At 35.7% G+C, this 12,269-nt stretch overlaps 1 long non-coding RNA gene across 2 annotated transcripts; it reads left to right on the forward strand.

The window, feature by feature from the left end:
- On the forward strand, positions 1-11,838 carry LOC126619476 (uncharacterized). 2 transcript variants are annotated; one of them, XR_007622067.1, is made up of 4 exons: positions 1-104; positions 188-309; positions 1,072-1,130; positions 11,647-11,838. It is a non-coding gene; the product is annotated as an uncharacterized LOC126619476 (long non-coding RNA). The 2 variants fall into 2 exon arrangements; XR_007622066.1 differs by lacking the exon at positions 1-104 and having other exon boundaries at positions 130-309.
- The last annotated feature ends 431 nt before the right edge of the window (positions 11,839-12,269 follow it).

The raw sequence follows: 12,269 nt of genomic DNA on the forward strand, positions 1-12,269 counted from the left end.
TTGTACGGACACACTCACCACCAAGCCTACAAGCACGGATCGAAGGTTGTGAAGGTACCATCGTGCTCGTGAGGACTATACGAACTCAACCACACCTATTTCAGGTAAGAAATCTTTCGATTTCACATCGAAATCCCAAGCACCGATTTTGGCACTGTTCATGAACTTTTTGTTGGTTGATTTTTAGGACAATCCAAGCTCATAGTGAGCTTAGTGAGGTCCCAAGGAAGCTTGGAGTGCTTCGTTGGAAGGATTTGGACGTCGGGATCACGAGGGTTAAGTTTGGCCGGTTTTGCTTGGATTTTTCCGGTGAGATTTAGTTGTTTTTTTAAGCTTAAAAGTAGTATATTGTGATTCTACATGTTGAGGGCTTTAAATTGATATATTATACGAAGAAAATGGTTGAGAAACGAAGGAGAACAAGGCATTTGAAAAATGCCCAGAATCCGGCCACCGAAGAAAAACCAGTCCGGCGAACTCACGAGGAAGAAGGTGCGCGTTGGTGCGCGTGGACCCGTGCCTTCCTTGGCGCGTGGGGGCGCGTGCCATAGTAAAAAATTATTTAAAAAATTTGTCGACGTCCGTGACGTCGAGTAGGTTAATGTGGTATATTCATATACCCAAATTGAGCACCGTATGAGAAAGTTATTACGATTATTGGTTAGGTGCTTTAAATAACGTTTTATAGTTTTCGCATTTAGGTGAAAATGTGAATTGACGATCCGACCGTTGGATCGTCACCAAAATTTGATACATTGTAATACGTAATATTTGAGGATTATTGGAACTTACGGATTGGGAATCCGAGTTACGGATCTTCCGAAATTGGAGTTGTAAGTTTATAAAATAAAATGTTAACCGTCACTTAGTTTTGGAAATTGACGGAGATCCGACCGTTGGATGGTAATGAAATTTCAGGATGTTGTCCTAGAGATATATTGTGGACTCTGGAAGTTATGGATTTAAAATCTGAGTTGCAGATCTTTCGGATCAATCTACGTAGTGACGTATTTTATATAAGTTATATTCTATCGATATGATTTCTGAGGTTGGATTTGATTATTGTTCTAGGCGGCGATCGTCATGACGCCTTGATGAGTTGTGCTAGGGAGTTGTAGGGCGAACTCCAGGTGAGTGGGCAGTTTTGTTTTCGTATTACCTATATACTATTGAGTTTTCCCAGAAATTGAATTTAAATGAAAGCATGATTTAAAATGCCATGGATAGATTTATATGAAAAGTATGATTTGAAATGCCATGCATAGAAGTATATGAAAAGCATGAATTGATAAATGATGCATATATATATGTGAATTGGTGCTGTGGACGCACAGGTAAGTATCAGGTGAGTTTTATATTATTCATGTGCATTGTTGATGTGTATATTATGGATAGCTCATAACCTGCAATCATGGTGTTAGTGCTTATATTATTCACCACACCGCACGCTCGTCTTGGATCCAAGTAGGTGGATGTCGTATAGACCAAGTGAGGGTTCCGACATGCTAGTCGTATAGATTACTAGATGTGATTCCGACTAGTGGGTGACCTTAGATTATGTGCACAGATGATTGATGAGAGAAGCACTAGATGAAGGAATTATTTTGTAAAACATGTTCATTTGAGCAACATCATATAGCATGCAATTAACAATTAAAGGCGGAATCATGCTTGTATGTACTCAAAAACAAAACATGACCATGAAATTCAAAGCCTAGTAGATTGGTGAACCAATAATCAACTCAAAAATAAGTGAGTTGAAATTAATACCTTTGTAGATTCCTCTTTGCATAAGCAAAGGCTAATCACCCAAAGAGATAGGGCCTTCATTCCTTGCTTCTTAGATCCATGGATTTGGATGGAAGAATAGGTTCTCCAAGTTCCCAAAATTGAGAACCTCTAAGTCTCTACACCAAGGAGAGATTGGATGATGAATGAGTGACCTTGGAGGATTAGATGACTAGCTAATCACCTCCAAGGTGTTGGCCTCTTTAGAGAGAAAATGGAGAGACAATTCTCACCCATTTTCCCCAAAAATAAACCCTTATTTCACTTAATGAATATTTGGCTATAAAGTCATTTATATAGTCACTTCTTTAAGTGACCTAAATAACCAAAACCCTAATTCATTCCTTATGGCCGGCCATTTAGGGATTTTTGGGCTTTTGGGCTTTAATGAATCTTTATTCATTAAATTGTCATACAACTTAAGTTAATGGGCTTGACGTTCGAAGCCCATTGGGCCTTAAGGTCCAAAACTATCCCGTGGTCTTTAACGAACTTATTCGTTTGATTAATTAACATATTAATTAATCCTTGCCATAAATAATTAAACCATTCAATTAATCTTACTCATTTCATTTATTTCGTCCATCTCTACCTTACACGGTGTACGATCCATTAGGTTCCTTTTAGCGAGGTAGTGGGCGATTAAAACCATTTTACATCGATTGTGAATTGAAACTATTTTCAATTCTCCCTTTAGTGATTACACACGTTTAGGGCTTCCACAAACCATGAGTGACACCTAGCCGTATGTCATGGTTACCCAAGCTAATCAGAAGAGGTGGAGAACCTATTCAGTCTGGGATTACAAATGCAATACGGTCTTTCTCTAATCTAATACTCTTGACCACATTGTTTGGTTTGATAGTTTATTTTCTCATGTCTACTATCCAATGTGTGTCTTGTGCTTATATGACTACCTTGAATGTGATTAGGAACGCATTCCCAAATCTCATTCATACTCTGGCCAGAGATTCAAATCATATCAGAGAGTATTCTCCTTCAAACGGTTTGAAGGTTAGAGATCCCTTGTTGCGCATTCACTTGTCTCCATAGCTAAGCGGCTTGACCCCAACGATGCCGTGGACACCCTCCTGGTGGGATGACTTTGACATAATCAAAGATCAAGGTCTTAACCACAAGACAACTATGATGCCTCAGGTCAAAGGACTACTTTGCATTATCCCAACCATGAGTTCTCATGTGACATGGAATATGAGAACTCTTCGTTGATCGCGTTCAGTGAACTCATTCTCTATTGAGCACCTACCGTACTTGTCTTGATGTCACACACACCAATGACTAGAGACTAATCACTCTCCCTGAGAGAAGACATAGTACGTACCGATCTTGACGGACTGTCAATGCCCAATTGGCAATCCTATGATCAGGAACGTTTAGGATGTGTCTACGAAAGAATGGTCTCAAGAATCTAACTTCATTAGATTACATTCTCCCAATCACAAATTCCTTGGACTTTATTGTTTAAGCATATAACATTTATATGAGACGGCTCAAACAATAATGTATGCCCTTTATATGTTAAACTGGATTAGTTTAACATGTGAAATGTCCGTAAAGTATCATCACATGATTGGCTTTAGGGCACATTTCCAACAATCTCCCACTTGCACTAGAGCCAATCAGCTTGATCATCAATGATGATATCTCTTCTGTAGTCATTTCATAAATGGCTGAATAGTAGGCCTAGACAGTGGATATCTATATGTGTTATCCACAGAAGCAACCTTGAGAATAACGACGTCACCATTATACATGATTCTCAATCATGTGGTTCAGTCTCTCATTTGTGTTCGGATCTTGATGAGACCTTGATTCCCAAGCTTGAGCTATCGCCCCATTAGTGTCATACACTTTCTGGTTGGAACCGAATAGAGAGTTCATAAATGAACTTTCCCATCCAAACAACATTGTTGTAAACTTCTATATGGCAAGATATCTTGCATTCATAATGGAACACACTAAAGTCATTACTTTAATGTTTCCATCCAAATATCTTTTTAGTCATAATAAAGAGATATTCGTTTATCTCTTCATTCATAATGAAGAAACATCCAATGATGGATTAGATTCATAATCTAATACATTTACGCTTCCATTACGTTACTTTGATTCTTCCTCATTCTTTGAGGAATTTATCCTTTAGTATTTCTCAAATACTTAAGGACTCACTTGACAGTTGCCATGGTTCTGATCCTGGGCTTGCACTGATATCGTCTTGTACCGTTCTAGGTACAACTCATATCAATGTTTTTCATACAATATGAAATACATAAATCACCTTTCTGCGTATGCATAAAGGATTCTATTTACGCATTATTTCTTTGGGAGTCAAAGGGGCACGTTCCCTTTGAGAAGGGCAACTTGCTAGTCTTACTAGAGTCATCCTTCTAATTGAAGTTTATCATCATATGAGAAACTTCCTAGCATCCATTGTCTATTATTAGGGATTGATATAATCCAATTATATCATGAAATATATCATTATAGATTTCCATCCCATGTATATAGACTATATCTCCCATATACATTCTATCTTCATATAATGTATTAAAGTCATAACTTTAACGAAGAAGTATTCTTTTCATTTCCAAAATTAATATATCATATATATTTAAATTTTAGGAACATGATTAACTCCCACTAATCTTTTGTAAAACTAGTAAACAAAAGATTCATTTATATCTTTATGAGAAATCAAACGATTTGAACCTTTTCTCATAAAATGCAAATAGCTCCCACTAACTTGCTAAGATCCATGATGGATGGATCTCTACAACTTTCATGTTTTGTGATTCATAGTTTTAGACATATATTATCAAGACTATCTTAATAATGGTTTCGGAAACCCATATTATGTCAAAACATTGAATCACCATTTAGTTGTAGCTAACAATCTTCAAATTAATTGAAACTAAGACTACGTCAAAAATGGTTCCTTTAAAGTCAACCATTCTATTTGATTGTAGTCACCTTAAGCTACCAATTAGCTTTCAAGGTTTCATTATTTCGAGTCAAATGGTACTTTACCATTTCCTTGAGTATATATCGTATATGCACTCAATGTAGTCATAAGGATTTTTCATTCTTATTTCTTTCGAAGTAAGAGGTGCAACTCTATGACATAGTCATAAAGTTCAAAACCATTCAACTGAGACGGTTTATAAATCCTTATCGACTACCTTGGAGCTTGTGGTATAGGAACTAGGTTGTTATATTTGTTGATTACTTTCTTGTCTCTCAAAGAACCCATTCTTTGAGTTCTATCTCTCGTTCATTTGCTTTTAGGCAAATCACATTGTAGAATTACAATGAACTACCCAACAAAACAACATTTGTTAGTTGGTTTATAGAAGTGATATCCAAAAGTTATTTTAAGGATATCCTACAAGATTATTATCAAACAAATATTGCTTGTTAGCACACAACCCCAAATCTTTAACATGCTTAAGATTTGTCTTTCTTTCCAACTACATCTTATGGAGTCATGAAAATATTGGAAGATCTTCTCATTGACAATCATATTGTTTTTAGAAGTATATATCCTATATATGGGTAATAGATAACATCTAACGAACTAAATCTTATTCAAGTTCGTTCTTCTCCTAATGGAGAAATACATTATCTTATGATGCTATTTTCCTTGATATCTTTCAAGGAAACTCATCTAAAGTGTTACCTTTCCTTGGATCAAATCTAAGGAGGTAAATACTTTAGACGTCTTACTCATCAACTTACATTACTTGAATTCTTTGAAACATTTTGCAAAGTATTCGGACTTGTGTTTATTCAAAATAAACTATAGTCCAACCGAGAGTGATCTTCGGTGAATGTAATTCAACATGAGTAATATTATGTTTGTGGACAAGTGCCACTAACATTTAAGTGAATTAATCTCAACAACTTTGTGATTCTTTCTTCTTTCCAAAAGAATAAAGATTCAAACATTTTGCCTCTATACAATTTTAACAAGAAGGTATTGGATCCGGATCTAACGATCCAAAGCATCCATCTTTCACCAACTCATAACTTATGTTTTTAGAGGTATCACAACTTTAGTTGGGATTAGTCACTACCTTGCAACCTTTTGGGTTTTAAGCATCATTATTTTCTAAACAGTTAACACTACCATATTATCTCTACTATAGAGATAATTAATTAGATTACCATAATCCAATCATTGATTAATAAAGAACATTGTTTTGTCAAACAAAACATTTATCCATTTCACATAGTGACGGAATTTAGTTCCTTAAAATTGGAATATAAAGACAATCTATGTTTTTCCAATTTCTTTGGTAGTTCATATGAGGAAGTAAGTACCATCTGCTTTCGCAGAGATCTACATTTGATTCACGCTTCGAATGTGAAGTATTTTCTCTTCTCTCATTAATCTTCTACTTCTTATTAGCCACACTTTTACAACGATTGTAAAACATAGTCACTAATACGGAATCATGCATTCAAGTAGAAGAACCAATTGTTTTGAACTATTCAAGAACATTTTACAACACCTTCGAAAGGTGTGTCCTTGACACTTGCAAGACATTTCTTGCAAATACCCCTTCCAATATTCATCCTTTCATAAAGAAAGTTTGTTCCCTTGGAGTTATTTATCTTCTTTATTTGACTTTCACCTTTGACTACATTAGTCATGGTCCCTAAACTCCCACTATCTCTCTTGAAACCTTTTTTCAATTGTGTTATCACATCAAACAATTTTGGAGAGCATGTGGTTATTTTTCACTACATAGTTTACAATAAACTTAGTGAACGATTAGGATAGGGAAACAAAGGTGAAGTCCTTGCCTAGTTTCCGTCTCGTTTAAGTGGTTTATCACTTCAACATTCAATGATTCAAAATCATCATAAGTCCATGTTAATGGACTATTTTTGTCAACCAACCATTATGTTCTAAACATAATTACAAACCTTCAAGAGTTGTACAAGGCAACTCTCATTTCTTCATACAACAATTTGTAAATGAAGAATCATGGCACATTTAAGTGTTCATGCCTTTGTGCTTTCTTCTCAAGTTCTTTGTTCATTTAACAAAGAAACAAGCACTAAGTGTTTGCATTGACTAAGAGTTGTTCAAAGCAACTCCTATTTCTTCATACAACAAATTGTAATTGAAGAATTATGACATTAAAAGTGTTGTCCTCTTTATGATAGACCTTTTCTAACATATTCTTCTAATGATACATTATCAATAGGAAGATTGTGAGGATGAGACTACTTAGATACATATGCAATCCTTTTAAGACATTCTTTGGGATTGTGGTACCTAAGTCCGGAAACTAAAACATTCGGTTTTGTCAAGTGTTGGATAGCGTTTGCAAATATATTGGTAAACAAATACATAACGAATATAAATTGATTGATTTTAAGCCATTTGATTCGGGTCTTTAAATCAAAATAGCACCACCCACTATTTTTGGCAAATTCCATATCCCTCATAGGAATTCGAGAGTTTTGGATGAAACTCCTAGTAGGTTATGGGAGGCTCACTATTACCAAGCCCACCTCACGATGATACAATATATGGCTAGCAACAATAATAATGAGAGAGTACGCTTACTCATTTGCAACTCATGCAAGTACCCATCTTATTTGGCCTCTAGAGAATGTAACCTCACAATGATATGATATTGGTTCCATTGCACTTAGTTAAGTTCTTCCCACCATGCTTAGTGTGTGAAGGGGTTCAAGAATAGCCTCACGATGATACGATATATAGCTATCCTCGTTGCCTACACTCACCTCATCATATGTATATGGATTCCTCCTGAGTATAAGCATGCACTGTGTACTCCCCCATGATAGGGTGAAGCCGGTGTACAAGTCATAAACGATTGGATCCCACCACGGTGGAAGGCCACGAAGAGATATTCTAAACATCTCTCGCTTATCAACTTAATATTGGTTTGGTTGAGGGTTTTAGGTCTCATCACATATAAACATACATTTTAATCTCTATTAAAACTATTTTGGTCCTATAACAACTATTGGTCCATCTCATTGTTTTAGTTGTACATAATACTCCCACTATGCTTTTAAAACGATTTTTAAAGCAAGAGTATATGATACTACTAACATAAACTTTGCATTCATTTGATGGACTACATAGTTGCCTTAGGGCCTAAGGATGATTATGAACCTTTGTTTAGATTCAACACGAGCCTTGTGTTGAACCTCAGTCTAGGAATGAAGATTGATTTTAGTTACGCGTTTAATCACATTAAGGCGTGTTGTCTTATGGGCGTTGGACCCAACTACTTCATTTTCATGCATATCGTATAAAGCAAGAAAGAAGTACTTCAAAGTAAAGGTGAGCTTATGCTCATTACAACATTTGCATATAACAAATTACTTTAAAGTAAAGAAGAGCTTAAGCCCTTTTACAACATTTGATCAAATCAAATTACAACCAAAATTTAATCTACACATTCCCATGGTTCAAACAAATTTGAAACGCCTTTCACATAGCTCAATTATATTAGGCTTAGGTTCATAATCACCCTTTAATTAATTAACACTTTAACTAATTAATTGAATGCAACATTTTCATTTGGTTTTTGTATCCATAAAATTGATTTAAATGGAGCTAAACAAAATGAAAATCCAATTCTCATTTAAAGAGACAAAACAATTTTGTTCTCATCCTATTTGGGCCATCTTGCAATTAACCTCAACTTTTGGGCCATATTGCAAATACAAAAACTTTTGGGGTCACTTTGTATAATACACAAAAGTCACAACTTCATGTAAATACAACTAGAACCCAAACTTTTAATAATGCAAAAACATCATTAAAGGAACAAAACAATTTGTCCTTTAGCGTTTTTGGACCTAAACGTAAAAACGTAAACTTTTGGGCCAAAGTGCAAATACACAAAAGTATCAAAACTTTATGTAATTGCATAAAAGCCCCAAAAGTACTCCCTTTGAGGGAGTGGCTGGTTTTAGGGAGGGATAAGGTTGGTGTGTGTGTTGATTTGTGAGTTTTGTCAAAAACATGCAAGTGTATGTAAGATAAGATATGTTTTTGAAATAATTCAAACACAATTATTTCAATCATCATTTATACAAATATTTAACACTTTAAATACATAATAAATCATTTAAAAACATATCACATATACTTTATGAAATAATTCAAAACTTTGAATCAAAACACCAAACCTTTTTGTTCTTGGCAAGAACATCAAGAACAATGAAGAACATCCATGAAAAACCCAAATTTTTCCATGAACTTTTTCCACCCAAAAACATTCCAAAACCATTCTTACTTAAGGGAAATAACATCTAACCAAACTAGGGTACTTAGGGGTTCCAAAGAACACATTAAAACACTTTTAACAAGTCAAACAAGAACCCAAAATTCACCCTTTGATTTTGGCCGAATTTTCCCAAAAGCATGGCACCAAATTTTAGCTCCAATATTCATGCTCATATGAACAACATCTACAACATTTGAGATAGCAAATTTTCCAACAAAATTTACTTTCAAAGAAGCAAGAATAAAGCTTGTAACAATTACAACTTTTAGATCACAAACTTATGAACTACAAAACACAAAAGGATTCACCAACTACTAGACCTAGGCTCTGATACCACTTGAAGGAATTATTTTGTAAAACATGTTCATTTGAACAACATCATATAGCATGCAATTAACAATTAAAGGCGGAATCATGCTTGTATGTACTCAAAAACAAAACATGACCATGAAATTCAAAGCCTAGTAGATTGGTGAACCAATAATCAACTCAAAAATAAGTGAGTTGAAATTAATACCTTTGTAGATTCCTCTTTGCATAAGCAAAGGCTAATCACCCAAAGAGATAGGGCCTTCATTCCTTGCTTCTTAGATCCATGGATTTGGATGGAAGAATAGGTTCTCCAAGTTCCCAAAATTGAGAACCTCTAAGTCTCTACACCAAGGAGAGATTGGATGATGAATGAGTGACCTTGGAGGATTAGATGACTAGCTAATCACCTCCAAGGTGTTGGCCTCTTTAGAGAGAAAATGGAGAGACAATTCTCACCCATTTTCCCCAAAAATAAACCCTTATTTCACTTAATGAATATTTGGCTATAAAGTCATTTATATAGTCACTTCTTTAAGTGACCTAAATAACCAAAACCCTAATTCATTCCTTATGGCCGGCCATTTAGGGATTTTTGGGCTTTTGGGCTTTAATGAATCTTTATTCATTAAATTGTCATACAACTTAAGTTAATGGGCTTGACGTTCGAAGCCCATTGGGCCTTAAGGTCCAAAACTATCCCGTGGTCTTTAACGAACTTATTCGTTTGATTAATTAACATATTAATTAATCCTTGCCATAAATAATTAAACCATTCAATTAATCTTACTCATTTCATTTATTTCGTCCATCTCTACCTTACACGGTGTACGATCCATTAGGTTCCTTTTAGCGAGGTAGTGGGCGATTAAAACCATTTTACATCGATTGTGAATTGAAACTATTTTCAATTCTCCCTTTAGTGATTACACACGTTTAGGGCTTCTACAAACCATGAGTGACACCTAGCCGTATGTCATGGTTACCCAAGCTAATCAGAAGAGGTGGAGAACCTATTCAGTCTGGGATTACAAATGCAATACGGTCTTTCTCTAATCTAATACTCTTGACCACATTGTTTGGTTTGATAGTTTATTTTCTCATGTCTACTATCCAATGTGTGTCTTGTGCTTATATGACTACCTTGAATGTGATTAGGAACGCATTCCCAAATCTCATTCATACTCTGGCCAGAGATTCAAATCATATCAGAGAGTATTCTCCTTCAAACGGTTTGAAGGTTAGAAATCCCTTGTTGCGCATTCACTTGTCTCCATAGCTAAGCGGCTTGACCCCAACGATGCCGTGGACACCCTCCTGGTGGGATGACTTTGACATAATCAAAGATCAAGGTCTTAACCACAAGACAACTATGATGCCTCAGGTCAAAGGACTACTTTGCATTATCCCAACCATGAGTTCTCATGTGACATGGAATATGAGAACTCTTCGTTGATCGCGTTCAGTGAACTCATTCTCTATTGAGCACCTACCGTACTTGTCTTGATGTCACACACACCAATGACTAGAGACTAATCACTCTCCCTGAGAGAAGACATAATACGTACCGATCTTGACGGACTGTCAATGCCCAATTGGCAATCCTATGATCAGGAACGTTTAGGATGTGTCTACGAAAGAATGGTCTCAAGAATCTAACTTCATTAGATTACATTCTCCCAATCACAAATTCCTTGGACTTTATTGTTTAAGCATATAACATTTATATGAGACGGCTCAAACAATAATGTATGCCCTTTATATGTTAAACTGGACTAGTTTAACATGTGAAATGTCCGTAAAGTATCATCACATGATTGGCTTTAGGGCACATTTCCAACACTAGAGCGTATTATTACACCATCCATGTCGTACAGACTACTTCAGGTAGTTCCGACTTATCTGCAGTGTAGTGCCGTACAGGTCATCGAGGTGACTCCGGTTGGATTGGATGTTGAGCTATGGAATTAACCGTACAGGACCAACTGCAGGGTCTCCGGTTAATTCAACTTTTCACCTGTTACATTGATGCATCATTTATTTTGTTTTCGAAATTACAACATGGCATACTTTCGGGTTTTAAAGAAAAATTGATGATTCGAGATTTATGAAAAGTATTATGTTATTATACTATTTTCTGGGAAAAGTATACAGGTTTTACAGTGAGGGGTTAGAATTATTTTTGGCGAAATGTTTTTGAAAAGCTTGGTTTTACTGACCCACTCAATTTTGTTTTTCGCCCCTCCAGGTTCTTGATAGCAGAGTTTTGGTGGCCACGAGGAATCCAACGGTATTCTGACAGAAATCACAAAAGTAGGACTCACCCTCGAGGGTTTCCATTTTAATAATTGTATTTTAAAAGCTTCCGAACTGTGTAAATGGTTACGTCACTCTCATGTGACGGCCAGCATGCCCTCCTTCGGGACGGGGTGTGTCAACCTATACCAATCAACTTTTCCTCACCTACCTATCCACTTGCACAAAACACTTTCAAATTTTGAAATTTTCACCAAAACCTTTTCCCCCTCCTTTTTCACTACCAAAACCGGCCACCCCTTAATGGGGGTACTTTTGGGGCCTTTTATGCAATTACATAAAGTTTTGATACTTTTGTGTATTTGTACTTTGGCCCAAAAGTTTACGTTTTTTCGTTAAGGCCCAAAAACACTAAAGGACTAATTGTTTTGCTCCTTTAATGAAGTTTTTGCTATTGTTGAAATTTTTGGGTTCTAGTTGTAATTACATGAAGTTGTGGACTCTTGTGTTTTTACAAAGTGACCCCAAAAGTTTATGTTTTAACCTTATGGCCCAATTGTTGTGGTCATTGTTTTTCGGCCCAAAAAGGTGATAAGAACAAAATGGTTTTGTCTC

The sequence above is a fragment of the Malus sylvestris genome, chromosome 4 (assembly GCF_916048215.2).
Source record: "Malus sylvestris chromosome 4, drMalSylv7.2, whole genome shotgun sequence".
In the NCBI taxonomy this organism is placed as follows: Eukaryota; Viridiplantae; Streptophyta; class Magnoliopsida; order Rosales; family Rosaceae; genus Malus; species Malus sylvestris.